Source organism: Vipera berus (genome assembly GCF_964194415.1).
Source record: "Vipera berus genome assembly, chromosome: 1".
NCBI classification, from domain to species: Eukaryota; Metazoa; Chordata; class Lepidosauria; order Squamata; family Viperidae; genus Vipera; species Vipera berus.
In genome coordinates, this window is record NC_138202.1 from 258,252,729 (window position 1) to 258,276,792 (window position 24,064).

The 24,064-nt window shown below is 45.3% G+C and overlaps 1 protein-coding gene across 1 annotated transcript in view; it reads right to left on the bottom strand.

Annotated features, from left to right (window-relative positions):
- Positions 1 to 24,064, bottom strand: part of LOC308672421 (sulfotransferase 1C2-like) — a 358,778-nt gene that overhangs the window by 301,539 nt on the left and 33,175 nt on the right. The gene's annotated exons all lie outside the window — the stretch shown is intronic.

A 24,064-nucleotide genomic window follows, 5' to 3' on the forward strand; every position in this document is an offset into this window, starting at 1 on the left:
ATGTGAAATATAAATGAATAAGTCTTGATATAGCTGTATAAGAGAATTTTCTCTCTCTTTCTTTCTATCATGTGTTCACTTAGCAACCATTCCTTTTCAGACCTGTTGCTGGAAAGGAACTCTGTTACACTAAATTAGTGGATAAATACTCCTTGTTTACATTGTATGAGAACAATGTTAGTCTGGGATAGTAAAAAATCAGGCGTCTGATAACATCTTTCCAGATTAAAACTTTTTATTAGAAGGCATAAACTTTTGTGAGATGCTAATAGGCTCCTTCTGATTCCTAGTTTATAGTAATTACAAATATAGTTGTACATAGCCAGTTAATATTCTAATGATTTTATTAGATGATTATATGCATGTCTCTTTAATCATACATTTTAATAGCACTGATCAGTTTAACATTCTGGTTAATATATGAAATCAAACTGGTTTAATCCTAAACAAATGTATGAATTTTCTGATCGTTGCATCAACATGACTGGTTTTAAAAAATGAAATAATGTATGTGCTATACCTGTTAATAGTAAAATATCACATAACTACTTTCAAATAAAGCTTAAAATTATTAATTTAACGTCTTAATCAAACCTTTTCTAATAAACTACTATAATCTGTCCTAATGCTAGGAAGATATATTTAAGAATTACCTTTACGGTTCTTTCTGGCTGATTATTGAATATCTCTTTCAGAAATGAAGCACTGAACAGAGCAGAAGGAAAATGACACTTCTGAAATTTAGAAGCTGGCTTTTTATCTGTTGATTATGGAAAGATGCATGGGGAATTTTTCTTTGAAGGGTTTGAACTCTATCCAGACTGTTTATAGTTAAACACTGACATCAGAAAGCAAACCTATATTGCACAATCGCTTCATAAACAACCTTTTTTGCAATTCAGAATTAACTTTACAAAGCCAGTGGTGGGATTCAGCCAGTTTGCACCAGTTCAGCAGAACCGGTAGCTAATTTTTTGTTGCCCAGGCCCAGAATGGACTTCCGGAAGCAGCATCCACACAGAGAACCGGTTGTTCACATATTTGAATCCCACCACTGGCTTTGTAATAATTAGCAATTAAATCAGGATTGGAAGATATGCATGGGCAACTATAATTGCTTCTTTAATTATAACTATTACTGAAAATTTTAACATTGGATATTTTTTTCACATCAGGTTATTCTAATCCATTTCCAATTTATATCAATATCAATAATTATGTTTTCCACTTAACAATTTCTCCATTAGGACAACTTTGAATGCCATCTTCTAATTTCATAATGTTTCCTATCTGCAATAAAGTCATCACAGAATTTTTTTTGCCATCATAGAAAACATACCTTATCCTTGATTTGTTACACTGGTAGTACAATAAATTTAACTGATATACTCTGGTATTACTTCTATATTTTGATGAAGTACATTTGTTTCTTGCAATATTTTTTTCACTGTTGAAAATAGACTGGCCAAGCCAGGGGTAGGAATCGAGTGGGGAATTAGTCTGGAATTTTTACATTGGCACAAGAAGGCAAGGTCACCCTTTAATGCTGTCAGACCTTATCTAGTTTGGGCTAGGAAACCTGGGCTCTTTTATGACTCATGGACTTCAACTCCCAGAATTCCTGAGTGAGCATAGCTGACTCAGGAATTCTGGGAGTTGAAGTCCATGAGTCATAAAAGAGCCCAGGTTGCCTACCCCTGGTCTAGGTAGAAACCGCAAGCGTGGGAAATTCCTATGAAACAGATATGACCAATAAACTAGCTAATTGAACTTTTTATATGTGGAGCTGGCTATTCATGCCTGACAATCTGCAATATAATCATCACCTTAATATGATAATTTTAAAATGTTAGCTTATTTTTTTAAAGCTACTATATTTATCGAATTAATAAACCCTGTGCCAGTACCAATTCCACCTAATATTGCCTCTGTGAGAGATTATGTGTATCTGGTTTGTTTCCAAAAATTATAGGTATTGCCCGCATATTACAATCAGATTCAAATAAACATATGTTATAGGTAGTTATACTGTATATAACATTTAATGTTTTTGTGAGGCTTCCATTACTAAATGAGGTCATTCTCTTAATCAAATAATTGTAGAAGGATATGTAGCATGTATTTTGATGAGCTATAATTAAATTAATATAAAAGAATTGTATGTATGGTTACATGTACTATCTTCCTTCACTGTGGTAGTGCCTAGTAATATCCTGCAATTCCTATTTAATAGACCACTTTAATATGAAATTACTTTGGTTGCTAGGAACAGAAAAATAGAATTTCTGACTTGATATCATCCAAGTTCATTTTCCAGTTATATTCTTGCATTTGCCTTAGATATTTGGGAGTCATTGTTTCTGTGAAAGGATTGGTTGTTCACACAAGGACAAAGTAGTTGTATGTACTTTCATGACAATTTGCTGGCAGTGCACGCTTGGAAACATCCAAAGAATCATTCATTTCCCTGCAGCAATTAGGCATACAGAAAAATATATATAAATAATATGGGGTCAGGCACAATAAGGACAGTATAAGAATAATAAAAGAGGAAATGCATCATTTGGGCAGTATGTGCAATTTTCCACAAGAGGGAAGAACACTCTAGACCGTGTGTACTCTAATCTGAAACAGGCATACAGAGCATTACCCCTCCCCCACCTGGGTACATCCAACCATCTCTCACTCCTGTTGCGCCTGAAGTATGTTCCTCTCAGGAAAAGAACTCAGAAGTCACGAAAAGGGTTAAAACCTGGCCAGCGGGTGCTGTCAGTCAGTTGCAGGATTGCTTTGAAACCACTGACTGGAGTGTATTCGAAGATCAAGACCTGAACGTATATACAGATGCCGTACTTTCTTATATCAAAGCATGCACTGACAGCGTGACAACAGAAAAGTACATTAGAGTTTGCAGGAATTGCAAACCCTGGATGACTGCAGAGGTACGAACACTCCTGAGAGCCCGGGATTCTACCTTTAAAGCAGGGGACAGGGACAAATACAGAGAGGCCAGGGCAAATCTCAGAAGAGGCATTAGGATGGCGAAACAACAATATAAACATAAGGTGGAGAACACCTAGCAGACAACAGTCCGAAGCAAGTGTGGCTGGGACTGCAGCACCTAACCAACCACAAGGGCAATACGAGGAACACAGTTAATACCGATGCCTCATTGGCAGAGGAGCTGAATATCTTCTTCGCTCACTATGAGGTGAAAAGACCAGACACCGTAGCCTCTGCTGGCCGACCTTCTGATTCTCAGTCACTCACCCTGTGTGCACATTAAGTAAAAGCTGTACTGATGGCTGTGAATCCCAGTAAAGCTGCAGGTCCAGATGGGGTGCTGGGGATAGTAGTTAAGAACTGTGCCAATCAATTAGCAGGGGTCCTGACAAGGATCTTTAACATCTCCTTGCAAATGGCCTGTGTACCATCATGCTTGAAAGCAGCTACCATTGTCCCAGTCCCGAAGAAAACAGCAGTTGAGTGCCTGAATGACTACAGAACTGTTGCAACGTCTGTAGTGATGAAATGCTTCGAAAGACTGGTTCTGTAGCATCTTAGGATATGCCTCCCACCGGACATCGATAGACATCAATTTGCCTACAGGGGGAACAGGTCAACAGACAATGCCATAGTTACTGCTCTACACTCTGTAGCAAGCTATCTAGAGAATCCTGGAAGCTATGTCAGGATGCTTTTCATTGATTATAGCTCGGCATTCAACACCATTCTGCCAAGCATCCTTCTTGAAAAGCTGACTGACTTGATTTTTCCCCCTCCATCTGCGATTGGGTTAAAGACATCCTGAGGGACCAGCTACAAACAGTGAGGGTTGGGTCTGTTTTATCCACCACCCCTGAAGCTTTGCACAGGCTCACCACAGGGCTGCGTGCTTAGCCCCTACCTGTACTCACTGTACACATACGATTGTTATCATCCGACCCATCTACTGTGATCATTAAGTTCGCAGATGATACCACCATAGTGGGTCTTATTACAGGTCGAGATGAAACAGCATATAGGGGGGAGGTACAAAAAGTATCCTCACGGTGTCTAGCAAACAATTTGCACCTGAAAATTGGCAAGACAAAGGAGATGGTGCTAGACTTCCGGAAGAACAGAGAGGAACCTGTCCTGCTTTACATCAAGGGAGGGGCTGTGTGGAGAGAGTTTCTGTTACATACTGACATACTATGAACAATCTCCCGGCCCAAGAAGAACCAGGGAATCTCTCACACGGCAGCCGTTGACAGATGACAGCTGTCAAAAGGCTGCCGGAAGAAACCGCGCATGCGCACAACCGACAGCAGCCGCTGACAGTGACAGCTGTCAAAAGGCTGCACAGGCGCAAGAGCCAGCCCGGCTGACAGCCGCGAGCTGTCAGAATGCTGGCTCCCGATACACGCCTCCCCTCAGCCGGCAAGCCAGCCAGCTGACGGATTCCCCGGCTAAGCCGCGCAAGCACAATCGCCCGGGAGCTGTCAAAGCTACCGACTGACTATTGGTCGCTGCCCTCGAGGCGGGAGAATACGGTTTCCTGATTCGTTGTTAGTGTTGACAGTTCACTATAAAAGGACATGTTTCTCCGCTTGTCAGCTGTCCGGAGCTGAAGCGAATAAATCGATTGAACCCCAGCCTGCCGTCTCTCTGGTCATTGTCCGAGATACTTCACTGGCGATGAGGATGGGATACCAGTACAACAGAGCTAGTCACTGAGCTAAGTCACGACTAGAAGGAGCTCCATCCCTCCAGCCGCTCAAGTCACTGCTGAAGTCACTGGCGGAGGGCAAGGACAACCCTTCTAATTGCTCGAACGGTACCGCAGACCCAGACTATGGCCAACCTCGGACACATCAGAGAGTTCGACGTCCGACACCCCGAGGGATGGGAGTCGCACTGGGGGCAGGTCGAGGGGTATCTCGTTGTGAACAAAATCATGGAGGATCGCCACAAAGCCGCGGCACTACTCTGCCTCAGTGGACCGGCCGTCTACGACATCGCCGTAGGACTCTGCAGCCCGGACCCGGTCGGCACGATACCCTATGCAGAGCTGACTGAACGCCTCAGCAAGCACTTTATGCCCAGGTGGTCAGAATTGTACTGGCGACTCCACTTCGCCCGCAGACGACAGCAACCGGGTAAGCCGTCCACCGCATTCATCGCAGGGGTCCATCACGCCGCCCGCAGGTGCCAATTCCCAGATCTGGAGGACCGCATCAGAGACCAGATCATCGCCGGGCTCCAGAATGAACGGCTTCAGCAGAAGCTGGTGGCCAAGCCCACGATGGATCTCGCAGAACTCACCCTGGAGATCATGGCATACGAAGATAGCCATCGCAAAGACTCCTCGGCGTTCGGCGACAGCCCCAGCGGATCTGTCCATCAAGCCAGGGAGGCAGTCTTCGAGCCCCCAGAGGTTGATTCCAGCGTGGACGCGATCATTCCCCGTTTCAACCGAATGGCCGCCGGCCGCGAGGGAAGCCGCAGACCATCCAAGCCAGGGGGCGCCGGCCAAAAAACCATCCCTGCAGGCATCAGGGCCAGGTGCGCCAGCTGCGGTGGGGGCCACGCCAGAGCCACTTGCAGATTCAGAAATGCAAAGTGCCATGGATGCAGGAAGACCGGGCAAATCCGCTCCGCGTGCCGCAGCCAAAACCAAGAGACCCTCCACGAACTTGAGGAAATTCCGTCAGGTAGGACTAAGTTTTCCCGCCCTCCCCAAAAGACCGTACTATCCATTCTCTCCAGCCAGAAGCCCTGTGCCACCCATCACGTACAGGCCAAGATTAAGATCTGGGTTAAGATCCAGGGGGTTCCATGCGAGATGGAAGTTGACTCAGGGTCCTCCATCTCTATCCTATCCTGGGACACTCTCCAAAAAATCAGTTCTAAGTGCAAACGCCGCATTCCCCTACAGCCTTCAAAAATCTTACTAGCTGACTTTCAGGGCACTTCCATTACCTTAAAGGGACAGGCTAAGTTAAAAGTAGAATTCAAAAAATTTCAAGGAAACCTCCTAGCTCAGATCGCGGAGGGACCCAGAACCAGCCTCATCGGCCTGGACTGGTTCGAGGCTCTGGGCATCCGCCTAGAAGGGACGAACCGCATCCAGTCCCAGACCCTGGAAAACGTCTGCAAAACTTTCGTGATGTTTTCGATGGGACATTAGGCAGGTACACAGCCCCCCCCATAGATCTCAAACTCAAACCCAAGGTCGGTCCCATTAGAATCAAAGCCAGAAGGGTCCCCTTTGCACTAAAACAAAAGATTGACAGGGAACTAGACCGCTTAGTCACCCTAGGGGTCCTGGAACCCACTGACAGCGGGACATGGGAGACCCCTATAGTCACACCAGTCAAGCCAAATGGGGACGTGAGGATCTGCATGGATTACAAAGTGACCCTCAACCGCGCATTGAACCCCCACGCTTACCCGGTCCCCGCAGTCAAAGACGTCCTGTCAGAAATTGGTTCAGGCTCCATTTTCGCAAAACTCGATCTGGTGCACGCGTTCCTGCAGCTCCCTGTCAGTAGGGAAACAGCTGATGCCCAAACTATCGTCACACACCGAGGGGCTTTCAGGGTGACCTGCCTCCAATTTGGAATTTCAGTGGCTCCTGGCATTTTCCAGGAAGTCATGGAAAGAACCCTGAAGGGAATCCCAGGGGTCTGCCCCTACTTCGATGACGTCCTCATCGCAGGGGATTCTGAAAGCACTTTAGCAGCCAGACTGCACGAAGTGCTAACCAGATTCCGCAGAGCAGGATTAAAACTCAAACGGGAAAAATGCTCCATTGGAGTCCCCTCCACTGAGTTCTTGGGCTATAGAATAGACTCCCAAGGAATCCACCCCACGATTTCAAAAATCCTAGCCATCAAGGCGGCCCCAACCCCTAAGAACAGAACAGAGCTCCAAGAATTCCTGGGGCTCTTAAATTTCTATCACGCTTTCTTACCCAGGAAGGCAACGATAGCAGAACCCCTCCATAGGCTACTAGACAAAGGGGCATCATGGCAGTGGACAGCAGTCCACGACGACAGTTTCAAAAAACTAAAACAGATGCTGTCAAGCAACACAACCATTTCCCACTACAAGAAAGATAAACCCCTTTGCATAGCGTGCGATGCATCCCCATACGGGATTGGAGCGGTCCTGAGCCACCTTTTAAGCGACGGGAAACAAACGCCCGTTGCTTACTATTCAAGGACCCTCTCCAAAGCTGAAAGGAACTATGCCCAGATCGACAAAGAGGCACTGGCCATCGTGGCGGGCATAAAACAATTCCACGATTATATTTATGGCAGGCCATTCACTATTTTCATGGATCATAAGCCTTTACTAGGGCTATTCACCTGGAACCGTCAAACTTCCCAAATATTGTCCCCTCGAATGCTGCGGTGGACTACATTCCTCTCAGCTTATTCCTACCAATTAATTCACAAACCGGGCAGGGAAATGTGCCATGCAGACGGCCTAAGCAGGCTCTCCCTGCCCCAAGTAGACCCAGACCCAGCCCCAGCGGGCCACATCTTAGCCATTCAAGAACTCCTAGAGTGCCCCTTGACAGCAAAGGACATCGCTGCCACCACCGGCAAGGACAAAACCCTCAGCAGAGTTCTAGCATGGGTAACCTCCGGGTGGCAGTCCGTTAGCCCTGGCCCCAATTTCCAACCATATTTTACTAGACGGCATGAGCTAACCTCTCACTTAGGCTGTATACTCTGGGGCTGCAGAGTGATAGTGCTGCCTATACACAGACCCAAAGTCCTACACCCATTACACGAAGGGCACCCTGGCATCGTAAAAATGAAAGCCTTGGCACGAAGTTACGTTTGGTGGCCGACAATTGACAAGGACATCGAAACTCACGTAGCTGGCTGTTACCTATGCCAGCAGTCCAGACCAGTACAGCCCCAGGCCCCTATTCACAAATGGGAAACCACCCGAAATCCTTGGTCCCACGTCCACATTGACTTTGCTGGCTTCCAGGGACAGATTTTCCTCATTATTGTGGATAGCTATTCAAAGTGGTTGGAGGTTCTCCCGGTTTCCAGTACAACAGCAGCTGCCACCATTCAGGCTCTCAGGGGAGTTTTCGCAACACACGGCCTCCCCGACGTACTAATTTCCAACAATGGGCCTCAATTTACCTCTCGTGAATTTCAGTTCTTTACAAGGAACAACTGTATTAGGCACACCACGTCGGCCCCCTTCCACCCTTCGTCCAACGGGTTTGCAGAGGTCATGGTGAGGGCCACCAAATATGCCCTCTGAAAGATCATCGCAGGAGACTGGCACCGCCGCCTAGCCCAGTTTCTCCTAGCTCACCACTCCATGCCCTGCTCTACCACCGGGAAATCCCCCGCCGAACTGCGCTGGGGCTGTTGGCTGGTGACAAGACATGACAGACTTCACCCCAACAGACCGGCGGCCGAAGAAGCCAACAAGCCCCCACCCAGAACATTCGCCCAAGGACAAAATGTCTGGGCCAGGGACTATGGGGGAAAGACTAAATGGACCCAGGGTGTCATCCTGGAGCAAACAGGGCCCTTGTCCTACACCATAGACATCGGCAGGGGACTCACCCTCCACAGACACACCGACCAGCTCCAACCCAGGTCACTTCAAAACCTCCCCCTGAGACCACTGCCTGGAGATGCTGAACCACCCAGTGGCGACAACCCCGGAGTGCCGCAAACATCCCCGAACTTACAATCCCCACCTCCACCATCCCCCAGAGGACACGCCAGCGGCAGAAGAGGGCCCCATCCTCCGCCGCTCCAGCAGGACTAAATGGCCTCCCGCCTACCTCGCGGACTTCGAATGGGCCGGAAGCACGCCGACGATCAACAATTGTGTTTAAATACTTCTATGTTTATTGTTAAAAAATACTTCTATGTTTATTGTTAAAAAGTTCAAATCAAGGGGGGGAGAGGGGTGTTACATACTATGAACAATCTCCCGGCCCAAGAAGAACCAGGGAATCTCTCACACGGCAGCCGTTGACAGATGACAGCTGTCAAAAGGCTGCCGGAAGAAACCGCACACGCGCACAACCGACAGCAGCCGCTGACAGTGACAGCTGTCAAAAGGCTGCGCAGGTGCAAGAGCCAGCCTGGCTGACAGCCGTGAGCTGTCAGAATGCCGGCTCCCGATACATGCCTTCCTTCAGCCGGCAAGCCAGCCAGCTGACGGATTCCCCGGCTAAGCCGCGCAAGCGCAATCGCCCGGGAGCTGTCAAAGCTACCGACTGACTATTGGTCGCTGCCCTCGAGGCGGGAGAATACGGTTTCCTGATTCATTGTTAGTGTTGACAGTTCACTATAAAAGGACATGTTTCTCCGCTTGTCAGCTGTCCGGAGCTGAAGCGAATAAATCGATTGAACCCCAGCCTGCCGTCTCTCTGGTCATTGTCCGAGATACTTCAGTTTCCTCCTTTAAATTGCTGGGAGTCTACCTCTGTGAAGATCTTACCTGGAAAGTCAATACAACCCAGGTGGCCAGAAAGGCCAACAGAGACTCCACTTTCTCAGGGTCTTGCAGAAGAACAGGGTAGAACAATGGCTAATGACCTTCTTTTACTGGTCTACTATAGAGAGCATCCTCTCGCATTGCATTGTGGTTTGGTATGCTGGCCTGACAGCTGCGGATAGGAAAGTATTACAGAGAGTGGTGAGCACAGCACAAAACATCGTGGGCTGTCCCCTGACACCACTGGATGACATTGCCAGGGCTCGCTGCCTTGGAAGAGTGAGGAAAATTCTCAGAGACAACTCACACCCTGGTTGGTACCTCTTTACTCTCCTACCATCGAGTAGAAGATACAAGGGTATAGCCAGCCATACCAACAGGCTGAAGAACAACTTCTATCCATGGGCTGTCAGGCTCTTGAATGGGAAATAACTTTATGTATGATTGACTTGTGAGGCCAGGAATGTTGTATGGAATTAGCTCACATGGTGTAACAAGATGGTGGGTTTGTTGTCACTGTGAGTTGTGGTGGTAGGGGCACGAGGGGAGGCTCAGCCAATCTCAATGTATACATGGTTGTACTTTGACAATAAAGGATCATTCATTGGACCCAAGATATTGCCATGGATAATTCAATCCTATATCTGATGAGGTTCTCTGCTCAATTTCTCTTCCAAGTGATGGTTCCACATTATGGGCTATCCATAATCCTGCCACATCTGGCCATTTTGTCAGTAGCGTGTACTAAAGTAGGTTTCTCACATGGTCCTTGAGTTAGGGCTACAAGCTCCCAAGAGCTTTCCCACCCACATTGGACTATTACCCTCACATGATCTCCACATCAGGTTTGTGAGCTCCCTCTGCTGGCTATGTTTTAAAAATAAAATCAATTTGGCTCGTCATAGTATAATTTTCAAGTAGGTGTTTTCACAGATGCTTTTTCCAAGATATATTAACTGCAGAAATATGAATATATTATTTTTTATGTTTTAACTTGGATACAACCAAACATATTGGAGAAGTACTATTGGCCAGCAAAACTCAACAAATAGCTCCTAGCCATATACTTAAACTCTCTCCAGTTTGATTTGGTTGACTACATTACCCAGAACTTTTGTCCTGGAAAGAGGTCATTTATCTGTTGGTCCAAACCCTTGTCCATTCTGTTTGTAAGCTGGCTTGGATCTGCTACTTCCTAGACAATTGGTAAAGTTTTTACCAATTAGTTGCGCTCTATAGTATACTAATATTGTGCATCAGCAGCATCTTTACTTGCCCTTGATAATTAGCACCCATCACCCCTCCTAACACTTGTATTCCTTTAAGGGCTAAACAAGATCTAAGTGCAATTTGCCCATAAATGCCATGGGGAACTGTGATCCCTATGCCTAGAGGTACTGTTGCCTGCCCTCCAGCTGGCACCACTTCCCCTTCTGGCATTACAAGATCTGCCCTTGCACTCTCAGATGTTGCTTGAAGGGGTAGCTTGCCATATGGCTGAATTTTCTGCACCTTAAGGTGCTCTATTGGTGTAGGAACAACTAGCTCAATCATATATTGCAAAGATGTTTGTCCAGAACAAATAGAGTGATTATTTAATTCAAATTCTGCTTGTTTGAGAACTATCCCTCACCCCTTCAGTGTGTTATCACCTGGGTGGCCAAGGCAAGGCAGGCCTCTAGAGAGTCCTTTATTAGTAAATGTTCCAGCAAACTGCCCTCCAATGACCCTAAGGCTCCACCCCTACACTACCCTGAAGGCAGCCACCCTCAGTCCCCCAAATAACAGCCCCTATATTATAAAGAAGATCCACAGAGTAGGAGCATATTCATAGTGTTGTGTTCGGATCGACGACACACAGCGAGGCAGTTGCAACAGTGATGTTTATTGGTTACACGTGGAGCGAACTGAACTGTCCAGTCCGGGTAGCTGTATATATATGTCCAGCAGCCGCTGGACGCTAGCCAACCCCCGGCCCGGGATCTCCCGCCAAAGAAACAACACCCAACCCAGGGTCGTGGATTTCCCGCCGGTGGAAAACCACTCCCCTGCTAATCTACATATACAACACCCCTTCCCCCCCAGATGAGAATTATTATCTAATATAGTCCTTTAGGTGTGTAGGTGGCCTATGAACCCTGGCAGGGTATCTCCTGGGTGAACTGTCCGGTTTGTTGCTCACTTCCCTGTCAGGTCTTGCAACCAGTTGAGGAACTATTGCTGGCTGTGGTTCTTCTGGTTGTTGTGTTACTATAGTGGCCGTTGATTGTGGTTCAGTGGTCCCCTGAGGTGGTGGTTCAGACTCGCTTGGTTGTGTCCCTGGGCCCCCGCCTGTTGGTGAGTTGACTCGCCGGTCAAGTCTATTGTCGTTGTCATGTGTTAGGTGATTCCCGCCAGTCGCCGCCGGGGTGAACTCAGGGGACCTTTTCCTTAGCTGATCAATGTGCCTCCGGATCTGTTGTTCCCCTTCCCCCTCTATGATATAGGATAGTGGCCCCACTTTGTCAATGACTACCCCTTGTGTCCACTTTTCCCCTTGCCCATAGTTCCTGGCCCACACCAAATCCCCAATGTTCAGTGACCTGGTTGAGCTGTCCTGTTCCGTTTCAACGGCCAGCCTATCAGGGTGGAGTCTGTCTAATTTCGTTGACAACCTTCTGCCCCACCTCATTTCCGCTGGGCTTTTTCCCGTTGCAGTGCATGGCGTTGTGTGTTGAGCCAACAAGAACTGGGCAAGTCTCTGGTGCCAGTCTCCCAGAATGATTCTCTTCAATGCTTCCTTGGTAGTCCTGACGTTCCTCTCGGCCAATCCGTTGGAGGAGGGATGGAAGGGGGCCGACGTTGCGTGTCTAATCCAGTTGGCCTTGAGGAAATCCTGAAATTCATTAGATGTGAATTGAGGGCCATTGTCAGAGACCAGTACGTCCGGTAACCCATGGGTGGCAAAGATTCCCCGCAAGACCTGTATTGTCTTGGCGGATGTCATACTTTTTACAGACACTACCTCCAACCACCGGGAATAACTATCTACCACTACTAAGAAGATCTGGCCTTGGAAGGGCCCTGCATAGTCTATGTGTATGCGGGACCAGGGGTTGTGAGCCGCCTCCCACCTGTGTACTGGTTTGTGTGTCTGCTCCGGTCTAGACTTCTGGCACTGGTAACACCCTGCTACCCTGTCCTCAATTGCCTTGTCTAACCCCGGCCACCATATGTGGCTTCTGGCTAGTGCTTTCATGCGAACAATCCCTGGGTGCCCCTCATGTAATTCTGTGATGACTGTGTCCCTCTGTTCCTCTGGCACCACCACCCTGTTTCCCCACAGTAGACACCCATGGTGTGATGACATTTCAACCTTCCTTCTGTAGTACGGCGTAAATTTGGGGTCTGGGTTTTCATTGGGCCACCCCCCTTGGACCCATGCTGCTATTCTGCTGAGTATTGGGTCCTTGCTAGTGGCCTTGGCGATGTCCCGAGCAGTCAAGGGGCATTCCGGAAGTTCCTGAAGTGTTAAAATTTGACCCACTGGCGCTGGGTCTGTACCTGTGTCTGATAGGGGTAATCTGCTCAAGGCGTCTGCATGACCCATTTCCTTCCCTGGCCTATGCCTGATGGTGAATGTGTACGCCGCTACAAAAATTGACCATCTGAGCATCCTTGGGGACATGATTTGGGGTGTCTGTTTGTCGGTAGTGAACAGGCCTAATAGTGGTTTATGATCTGTGAATATTGTGAAGTTCCTGCCATAAAGGTAGTCGTGGAACTTCTTTACCCCAGCCACTATGGCCAGGGCCTCCCTGTCAATTTGTGCATAATTCCTCTCTGCCTTGGTCAGGGTTCTGGAATAGTATGCAATTGGCCTTTGCTCCCCGTTGTCATCCATGTGGCTTATTACAGCCCCCACCCCATAGGGTGATGCGTCACAAGCTAGGTAAATTGGTTTGCCTTCAATGAAATGTGTAACTGTGGATTTGCTGGACAGTATGTCCTTCAGTGTTTGGAAACTCTGTTTGTGTTTTTCTTGCCACTGCCAAGGGTTTTTTTTTGTCCAGTAGCCTGTGTAGGGGTTCAGCTAAGGCTGCTTTGTGTGGCAAGAATGTGTGGTAGAAATTTATGAGGCCTAAAAATGCTTGCAGTTCTGCTTTATTTTTTGGTTCAGGGGCTAATTTGATTGCTTTGATTTTGCCCTCAGTCGGATGTATGCCTTGGGCATCAATCCTGTAGCCTAGAAATTCAGTGGATTTTACCCCTATGAAACACTTTTCTTTTTTTAATTTAAGTCCTGCATCTCTAAATTTCCCCAATACCTTTTCAAGTCTGTCAGCTAGGATCTCTTCAGTTTTTCCAGCAATCAGGACATCATCAAAGTAAGGGCATACTCCAGGTATGCCCTTTAATGTCCTCTCCATCACTTCTTGGAAGATGCCTGGAGCTGCAGCAATTCCGAATTGCAATCTGTGGACTCGGAACGCCCCCTTGTGGGTAACAATCGTTTGAGCCTCTGCGGCTTCCCTGGAAACAGTGAGTTGCAAATACGCCTGCGCCAAGTCGAGCTTGGCAAAGATGGCGCCGTCCTGGATCATCGCAAGGACCTGCTTCACCGTCGGGACCGGGTAAGCATGATTTTTTTTTATTTAAAAAGTTTTACAATACATTTTAACTTTAATCCCCCCCTCCCCCACCCCATCTAACCCTCCCTATCCCTCTCCCCCATTCCCACCTCTCCCCCCCCGACTTCCCAGAGCTAAATACAGGGTATAAAAACGAAAAACAAACATAAGCATCCATATGCTATCAACAATAAACTATTAATTCTATCACCCTCTGGCTCATGTAAAATGATTACAAACAGTAATAATATTACAGATAAGAAAAAAAGGAAGAAAACAGAAAAGGAATTTTACTCAAATGCTAAATAAAATTTCTTAATCCCAATCCTTATTCATATTAATTTCAAAGAAAAAACTTTCATCTACTATTTACATTCTCCCACATTTCTCTAATCTCTAGACAAATTCTCAATTACGCGCCAAAAACGCCTATCTCTATTAACCTTATTAATCTCCAACCAAACTGAACTATAATCAAAAATAGTTCTTGCATATATCACGCCAAATATCTCGCAGTTCCAGATCATCCATCTATATGTCTAGGACACCATTCCAATCTCCAATAAGAATAAAATAAAAAATTTAAAAAAATTATAATCCAATTAGGTAACCTTTGTTTATAGTAAGTTAAGAAAAATCAACTTGTTGTTGATTAGAAGCTTGCGTACAAATACTTTTAGTCCACAACCCTAATATACGTTTCTTGCAAACAGATAACATCAGTCTTAAATTGTTTTAAATATTAAAAAGCTTTCTTTCTCCTCTATGATGAATTCAATCCATTGACATTCTAATTAGAAATTTAGTCACCAATCTTGACACTCCAAAGCTTTTGGAGCATATCTGAAATGACCCCTTCAACTTCTTTAGACCGCGCCCCTCCCACAGCTTCACTGTAAGTACGCTTTGGAGGTTCCATAACTTTCTGCTGGTCTTGCTCTTGCTCTCGTCTCGCTCGTCTTAGGGCGGCACGCGTCATCCTCTGCTCTCCTGCAGCAACCGATGAGACTGTAACTTGATCCCCTCCAGCACCATTCTCCTCTGTCTGTCTATCTGCAACTTCTTGAAGCTTTCCCTCACCATATCCCTTTGCAGCTTCCAGAAGTGGTAGGGGGATTGCTTTTAACACATTACTATAAAAATCACGTGCCTGGGCCACAGTAACCAAACAATGTCTTTTACCTTCATGCATCACCACCAGTCCAACTGGAATCTCCCATCTGAACTTAATATCACATTTCTTAAGTTCCTGTACAAGAAATGCAAAATCTTTCCTTCTTTTTAAAATCTTTGGAGGAATCTCTTTTAAAACCAAGATTTCTTGCTCAGCAACTACCAATTTAGTATCATAAGCAGCTTGAATGACTTCATCTCTAATTACTCTCTTTGTAAAATAGACCACCACATCTCTGGGTAACTTCCTCTGTCTTGCAATCCATGAATTAACACGAAAAATTTTATCCATACTTCCCTCAATTTCAGATGCTGGCTGGCCCAATACCGCTTCCAAAGCTTCAGAGATCAGCTGCTTTAAATCTTCTTTAGAATTCTCCTTTAAGCCCCTAATTCTAATAGCATACTGCATCTGATGATACTGAACGAGGCTCAATTCTCCGTCCACTTTATCCCTTATATTTTCATTCTCTAATACCTTTGCTTCTAATATAGAGTTCTTTGACTGAGATCCTCCACTTTTGCATCCAGCTGTTGCACACATTCAGCTACACTTTCAATCATAGACAACATGTCTACCCTCATTGCTCTAAACTTCTCTTCCATCTTCTTCTCTAACTTCTCCTCCAGCTTTTTCAACTTTTCATCCATCATATCAGATATTAATTGTGAATGCTTTTCAAGGGCATCTTGTAAATCCTTAAGCGTCAACGCCGGAGGAGGTACAGGAGGAAGCAAAGCTTGCAACAAGGTCTGTTGCACCGGGGAAAACCCCGCATTCCGAAGAGCTTTAGAAGTTTTGGCCACCATCTTTCGTCACTTTCACTTATTGCGCACTTTCACTTTAAAGCTATAAAATCCGTTGAGCTAGAGAGTAAAAATAAAAGTCCACATCACCTTGACCTCCTGTACCGCTCTGCCTGCATCTTTATACTCAAAAGTATTCCTTCTGGCAGGGGTGGTTGCTAACGCCTGGCTCTGCTCCAAAAATCACGGAGCAGAGACACTGCGCAGCTCGGAGCAACCCAGGCTTCGGGGGGGCTCAATCCTTCAGCCGCCCAAACTCTCAGTTCAGGCGGCCCCGGAGAGCTCAACCCCTACCTGGGGCCTCACCCCCTCCTCTTCTCCCAAGGAGGGGGCTTCAAATCCATCTAAACAGCTGATCGGCGCTGTTTACGATGGAAAAACACAGCTGCGGAGCGGACAGCCCGGAGACGGCTGTCTTTGGCGCCGCGTCGCCACCGGAAGTCCAAGCATGATTTTTCATTGCTAAGTTTAGCGTAGCTTTATAATCGGCACAGATTCTCACGTCCCCATTAGGTTTAAGGGGAGTGACGATTGGTGTCTCCCAGGGGCCCCCTTCTACCGGTTCCAGCACGCCCTGGCCTACTAGCTTTTCTAACTCGGCCTTGATTTTTTGTTTAAGCGCAAAGGGTACCCTTCGGGCCTTAAGCCTGATGGGTTTTATTGCTGGATCCAGGTTAAAGTTAATGGGGGGGCCCTTGTATTGACCTAATGAGCCATCAAATACGTCTGCGAAATTATCGCAGACGGTTTTTAGGGTTTGGCGATGTACGGTGTTAATTCCCCCCACCCAAATACCTAGGGCCTTGAACCAGTTGAGGCCTACTAGGCTGGTTCTCTGGCCCTCAGTGACCAGGAGGTCTAAAGGGCCCCTAAATCCTTTATAGCTAACGTGGATGGTGACCTTCCCCTTAATTTTTATGGGCGATCTTTGGAAATTGGCTAATTGGATTCGTGTTTGTTTGAGAGGAACCATTTGCCCACTCCTGGCTTCGATGTGTGCCAAGGTGCTACCCGAGATGATTGATACTGATGCCCCTGAGTCCACTTCCATCCTGCAGGGAATACCCTGTAGTAAGACTTCGATTTTTAATTTAGGGCTCAGTACGTGGTTGACCCCCACCCCCGTCCCGCGGTTGGAGGATTGTGCCTGTGGCCTGGGGGTCTCTTTGCCACTATGGCGGGGGGTTACCTTACCTGTGGCCCACGCATCGATGTCGTGCAGTTGGTTGTCGCGGGGTCTGCTTCTGCAGATTGTTTGGATGTGCCCTGTTTTTCCGCAGTTCCTGCATTTTGCGTTGCGGAATCTGCAGGTTGCTCGGGGGTGGATGCCGCCGCAACTACCGCACTTAGCCTCGGGGTCTCTCTGTCGGGTTGAGCTCTCCCTCATGGATCTTTGTTGTGATGGTGTTTGTTGTCTTCTGGAACGGTCTGTGCCATCTGGGCAGTTGATCCTCGCTGGCATCTTCCCGACTCTCCGGGTGATTTCGTCTATGTCCGATTCCCACGGGTAGTCATCCTCCCCACCGTCCACATGGCTTTCCATGTTAATTTCGGCTGTGGCGCCATTGCTATTGTGGGGGGGGTCACATTTCCCTGTAGACTCATACGTGAGTAGTTCGTCCAGGACCTCCTGTAAGTTTCCTGTGGGCTTCGCGATAATTCTATTTTGTAATTGTTCATCTCGTAGCCCAAGGACCACTCTATCTCGGATCCGAATTTCTAAATTGTCATACTTGCAACGTAGGGCGGCTTCCGTAATGGCAGCTACGAATTGGGTTATCAATTCGCCCGGCTTCTGATTCCTTTTTTCGAATATTCGCCTCCAGTAAAGTTCCGACCTCTTGGGGGTGAAGTGTACCTTTAGTTTGGCCAGGAGATCTGTGTATGACATGCTTGCCACCGGCGCCGGTTGACACAGCCCTACGGCGACCCAGTAAACTGGTGTGCCGCTGATTGTAAGGAGAGCTGCCGCCTTCTTTCGGTCGTCCGTTATGCCATTCATAAGCATGAACCCCTCGACCTGGCCGATGTATTCCTCCCAGTCTTCCGGGTAGTTAGGGTCGAATTCCTTCAGAGAGCCGACCTGTGCCATATTCGATTCTGTGCTGCGGTTATCGGCTGCTGTTTCGGCTGACGGCGATTCAAATCTCCTGGTTCGCGTGTTGCTTTCTTCCGCTTAGTCCTTCGCTGTTCCGCCGCTGTATCCCACCTTCGTCGCCACTGTTGTGTTCGGATCGACGACACACAGCGAAGCAGTTGCAACAGTGATGTTTATTGGTTACACGTGGAGCGAACTGAACTGTCTGGTCCGGGTAGCTGTATATATATGTCCAGCAGCCGCTGGACACTAGCCAACCCCCGGCCTGGGATCTCCCGCCAAAGAAACAACACCCAACCCAGGGTCGTGGATTTCCCGCCGGTGGAAAACCACTCCCCTGCTAATCTACATATACAACACATAGGGCAAGGTTCAGGGGTGTAAGTCCAGTCAACCAGGCTAAGTGAGTCATGAGACAGCCTCTTCGCCTCCTTTGTGCTGGGCGGGGCTCCTGCTCTGGGCAGCGGTGGAGGCCTGATGGACCTGCTGGTGGTGGTGGCAGCACGCGTGCCAACAGAAAGGGCTCTGAGTGCCGCCTCTGGCACACGTACCATAGGTTTGCCACCACTGTCACTGTATTCAATTCTGAATACCTATATTCAAATATTGTGACTACTTTGTTTCACTGTGTCTTTCATTATTAAATTAAATGCAGACTAATGTCAATCACCAATGATTCAGGGTTTTATAACTGCTGATTCTATCACCTTCTCTCATATCTTAGATAACGTGTTCTTATATTAAAAGATCTAAACACTTTTATCAAGATTAGACTTTGGTGGGGGTGAGGTTTTTTTGGGGGGACAGGTTTTCTAGAAGTGTGCCACAGAAATATCAGTTTCAAAAATGATAACATTTGAAATAAATACTGGAACTTGGATGGGTAAAAAAGCAGATGGTGGCTTTTCTCCTTAAGCAAAGACATGTTTTCCACAGGCAGCTGAATGATCACAGCAAAAGATGCATCGATTTAAAGAGGTTTTGACTAGAGCTACTTTACATAAACTCCTGCTGCACTCTGAAGCATATTTTTCAAATATGAAAACAGCATAAAGAAGAGGGCTGTTGGGAAATAGTTTCACTAATCCCAATTGGTAAAAATTCCTTTACCATTCAACTTTTTCCCCCAAAATCCAATAGGCTATAAAGGCCACTCAGGGCAACAATGCATGCAAATAGACTTTAGGTTTGTACATACCAACAACGTTGCATATTTGCTTGCTGTTCTTGCTTTTTAAGGAGGAGTACTCGCTTTTGTGAAGTGCTGCTAGGCTCCTTCTGATTCTAGTTTAGAGTAATTAGCAAATATAGCCAAATTGATATATTAATGTTTTTTGTTTTTTAGATTCCCACACGGAACTGCAAGATGAACCACTTTTATCAGAACAAAGAAAACAGGATCACACCATGCCTCCCCGCTCTTTTGTACAAAAGGGTGACATGATGATACCCACACAAAACTGGTAGAGCTTGTGTCCCTTTAGCATGACACTGCTTCTCCATTGGCCCCCTCCTTGTGGATGCATCCTTTTCCCATCAGGAATCTTTCACAATGATGAAAAGTATCCACAGATGGGCAAAGGAGGGAAAATGACAACATAATCATCCTGCCATTGCAAAATAAGTCCCCACTGGATCTCCTGAACACAGAATTGATTAGATTTCTCCTTCTAGTAAGGGAACTGGGAAGGGGCTATGGCATTGAAAAAGGAGTCTTGTACTCATATTTATGTGAACTACAACTTGTTTGTATCTGATGAATTATGTTGATGCTTTATTTATTATCCTATGACTGTCACTGAGCATTGTATCTTATGATTTATGATTGTATTTTATGATTACGATCAGGACTTTTTTTCTCATAGAACGCTCAGAACGGAGTTCCGGCACCTTTTTTGGATGGAACTTTGTAGGGTAGGCAAGGTGGGTTGTATGACATGCGTGAGTTCCGGCACCTTTTTCTTTTACAAAAAAAGCACTGATTAGGATCATGATTTATCACTTGTTACTTGCATGTACACTGAGAGCTTATGCACTGGAGACAAATTCCTTGTGTGTTCAATTACACTTGGCCAATAAATTATTCTATTCTATTCTATTCTATTCTATTCTATTCTATTCTATTCTATTCTATTCTATTCTATTCTATTCTATTCTATTCTATTCTATTCTATTCTATTCTATTCTATTCTATTCTATTCCATTCCATTCCATTCTATTCTATCCCATCCCATCCCATCCCATCCCATCCCATACTATTATTAAAAAGGTAAAGGTAAAGGTTCCCCCGCACATGTGTGCTAGTCGTTTCCAACTCTAGGGGCCGGTGCTCATCTCTGTTTCAAAGCCGAAGAGCCAGTGTTTGTCCGAGGACGTCTCCGTGGTCATGTGGCTGGCATGACTAGACGCCAAAGGCGCACGGAACACTGTTACCTTCCCACCGTAGTGGTCCCTATTTTTCTACTTGCATTTTTTACGTGCTTTCGAACTGCTAGGTTGGCAGAAGCTGGGACGAGTAACAGGCGCTCACTCTGCTACGCGGCACTCGGGATTCGACCCGCCAAACTGCCGACCTTCTGATCGCCAAGCTCAGCATCCTAACCCACTGAGCCACCGCGTCCTATACTATTATTATTTATCCACAAATCATGGAAAAGAAGCTGTAGTTTATGTGGACTGAGAGTGTAATATTTTTACTTACAAATCTCCCTCCAATAATAAATATAACAATTGAAGTAGAAATAGGGAACTTATTCCTTAGGACTCTGATCCTGCAAGTTTTGTACTCTGGAAAAAACTGCTCATCAAACCTTGAACTGATTAGGATTTGAACTAATATTTAAACTGAAGTTGCATTCCTCTTTTGTTACGAAATAGAGCACCCATTTACTCCAAGAATTGAAGGATCCTTGAAAAGTTAATCAAGCAACAGATCTGTGGGCCCCTTGAAACAAGCAAAGCTATTACTGAAAGGCAACATGGTTTTGTCAAAAACAGATTATGCCAGACAAACCTTACTGCATTCTTTGAAAAAAGTGATTAAAGTAGTGGACCCAGTGAAATGATATGAACACAAGATGCCTTGACACCAGTAAGGAATTTGACAAAGTAGACCACAGCCTACTTCTTGGTAAGAGAAAAATGTGTAATAGACAGCATTACCACCAGATTGTTTTGTAACTGGCTGACCAGTCAATTTCAGTGTGTGGCCATCAATGGAACTACATCTGCATGGAGGGAAGCAAGCTGTGGGGTGCCCCCAGGGTTTGTCTTAGGCCCAGTACTCTTGAAACATCTTCATAATTTTTTTAAATAAAGCAATAGAAGGGGAACTTATCAAACTTGCAGATGACACCAAGCTGGGAGAAATAGCCAGCACTTTAGAAGACAGCATCAAGATCCAGAAGGATCTTGACAGACTTGAACTCTGGTCCTTATCCAACAAAATGCAATTCAATTGTGATAAAATTAAGATTTTATGCTTAGGCAAGAAAGAAACACATGCACAGGTATAGAATAGATAATATTTGGCACAACAGCAGTAGTTATGAGAGAGATCTAGGAATCCTAGTGGACCATCACTTAGGTACGAGCCTGCAGTGTGCTGCTGCTGCAAAAAAGTCAGTGCACTCCCAAGCTGCATCAACAGAAGTATAGTATCAAGATCATGTGATGTGTTATTATCACTTTTTACTGACGTGGTAAATCCACACTTGGAATATTACTTCCAGTTTTGGTCATCACAACACAAAAAATATTGAATTTCTAGAAAGAATGCAGAGAAGAGCAACAAAGATGATTAGGAGACTGAGGTTAAGCCATATAATGAACGGTTGCAGAAATGTCTAGTCTAATGAAGAGGAGCACTGGGGTAAAGTGATAGCAGTCTTCAAATATTTGAGGGGTTGTCACAGAGAGGAGGAGCTCAATCTATTCTCCAAAGCACCTAAGGGCAAGATAAGGAATAATAGATGGAGAGAGATCCAAATCTAGAATTTATGAGAAGTTTCCTGCCAGCAATGGAGGGAGAGTAATGGATGGAGAGAGATTCAATCTAGAATTAAGGTAAAAGCCTCCAGAAGTTGTGATACACCATCACTGAAGGTTTTTAAGAAGAAATTAGAATCATTTGTCTGAAATAGTACAGGGTTTCCTGCTTGAGCAGGGAGTTGGACTAGAAGACCTCCACAGTTCCTTCCAACTCTGTTATTCTGTATTCTGCAAGATCTTGATTAGAATGGATAAAGAATCACATGAAGTGGTTGCATTACCTGTATTTGCACTATTTGAAGCTACAAGTATATGTACAATACTTGTAGTGGTTCCATCTATATGGAAACAAACAATAAAACATATGAAACATAAGCTTCCATATGTTTATTAATGAAATATTACAGGAAAGGATAAATGGAATATAGTTATAATTCAGTTATTGTTAACAAAGAGTAGCTATAGAATGCAAAATTAAAAATTTAAAAAACATTAGTGTAGATTCAGGCATTCTGATATCTTGTCCTAGTGTAGAGTTGCTATGACCACATTCATGTTGTACAATCACAAATTGCCCAGATTATGATCACATGACTGTTAGTACATTTCAACTATTGTAAGCACAAGGACTGGCCATAGGTCACTTTTTTCAATGTCCTCATAACTTTGCACAGTTGCTAAACAAATGGGTCAAGGATCAACTGAACCAAAATACCCTGCAATAACAAAGTTAAGCTAAATAATCTTTAAACCTAAAAAAAACAGGAAAGGGAAAGGGAGAAAAAAACCCAAATAACAAGAATGTCTGCCTTATATATTAAATTTAGGGAAAATCACTGGGTTACTAAAAATATTACATAATATTATAGTATAAGCAGGTATTCTTATAAAATGTGGTTGTGGAACTTGGGGCTACCAAAATGATTGGTTGAATGACTGGGTCATTCAGTCATCAGTAGCCCTGAGAAGTTGACTCTTGGAAGTCAACTAACTTCACTTACAATGATTCTTACAAAAGAAATGGAGTCTTGTTCAGAGAAGATTATAGTGTGAGGGGTTATAAGGAGAGGGTTGTCTAGGGTAGTGCTGTTTATTCTGCCCTAGGTGGGAGATGGAAGATAAACTAAGCTAATTCTAGCTTACACATTAGTTCTGATGCATCTTTTGCATCTATCTATGAACAGGGAAGACAGACTATTGATGTAGGTAGTGCACAGATGCCGATCCACCTTCATCTCTTATTGCTCTTCATGACATTCTTCAGAAACAGTTCAGGGATTGGGAATGGGAAGCATAGTATTCTAGTGGTTCTCTTTTCTTTAGGGTTAATTCTAGTTATGGCTGGTGTGGAGATGTTACATGAAGGCACCTGCTGAGGTCATTCACTGGCATGGAGTGAGGAATCATCTGATTATACAATTGAGCAGTTAAAGAAATCTTCTAAATCAATAATCAAATGCCCTACAATATTTAATAACAGCACATAATTTAATGTTGCTTTGTTCTATGATCTCTGCAGAGTTGAGAATTAAACATGACAAGGTCAACTCTGATTCCAGCCATTTGAAGTTGTGTATCACACATTATTTTCCTCCACTGAGTGGAAATAGGCTCAGGACCCTCCTGAATATCCCAGCAGAACCTGAAGGGCAGATTTTCCATCCTCTACTTAAAGACATAGTCAAACCTTTCATTCTGGGCAACAGTCATGGCGTTCTTCCAACAATGCCTGGTAAGCAGTGGTTTAAAAAATGTCAATAGTTTTTGTGTTTAACTAAATTAGTAGTCTTAAATTAAGACTATTTGTGCTATCCTATCATCAAAATGTTCATTCTTACATCAGTACTTTTGTATTCCAAAAAAAGAGCTAAAGGGGTGGTAGAACATGATTGAGTAATAACCTAATTAACAA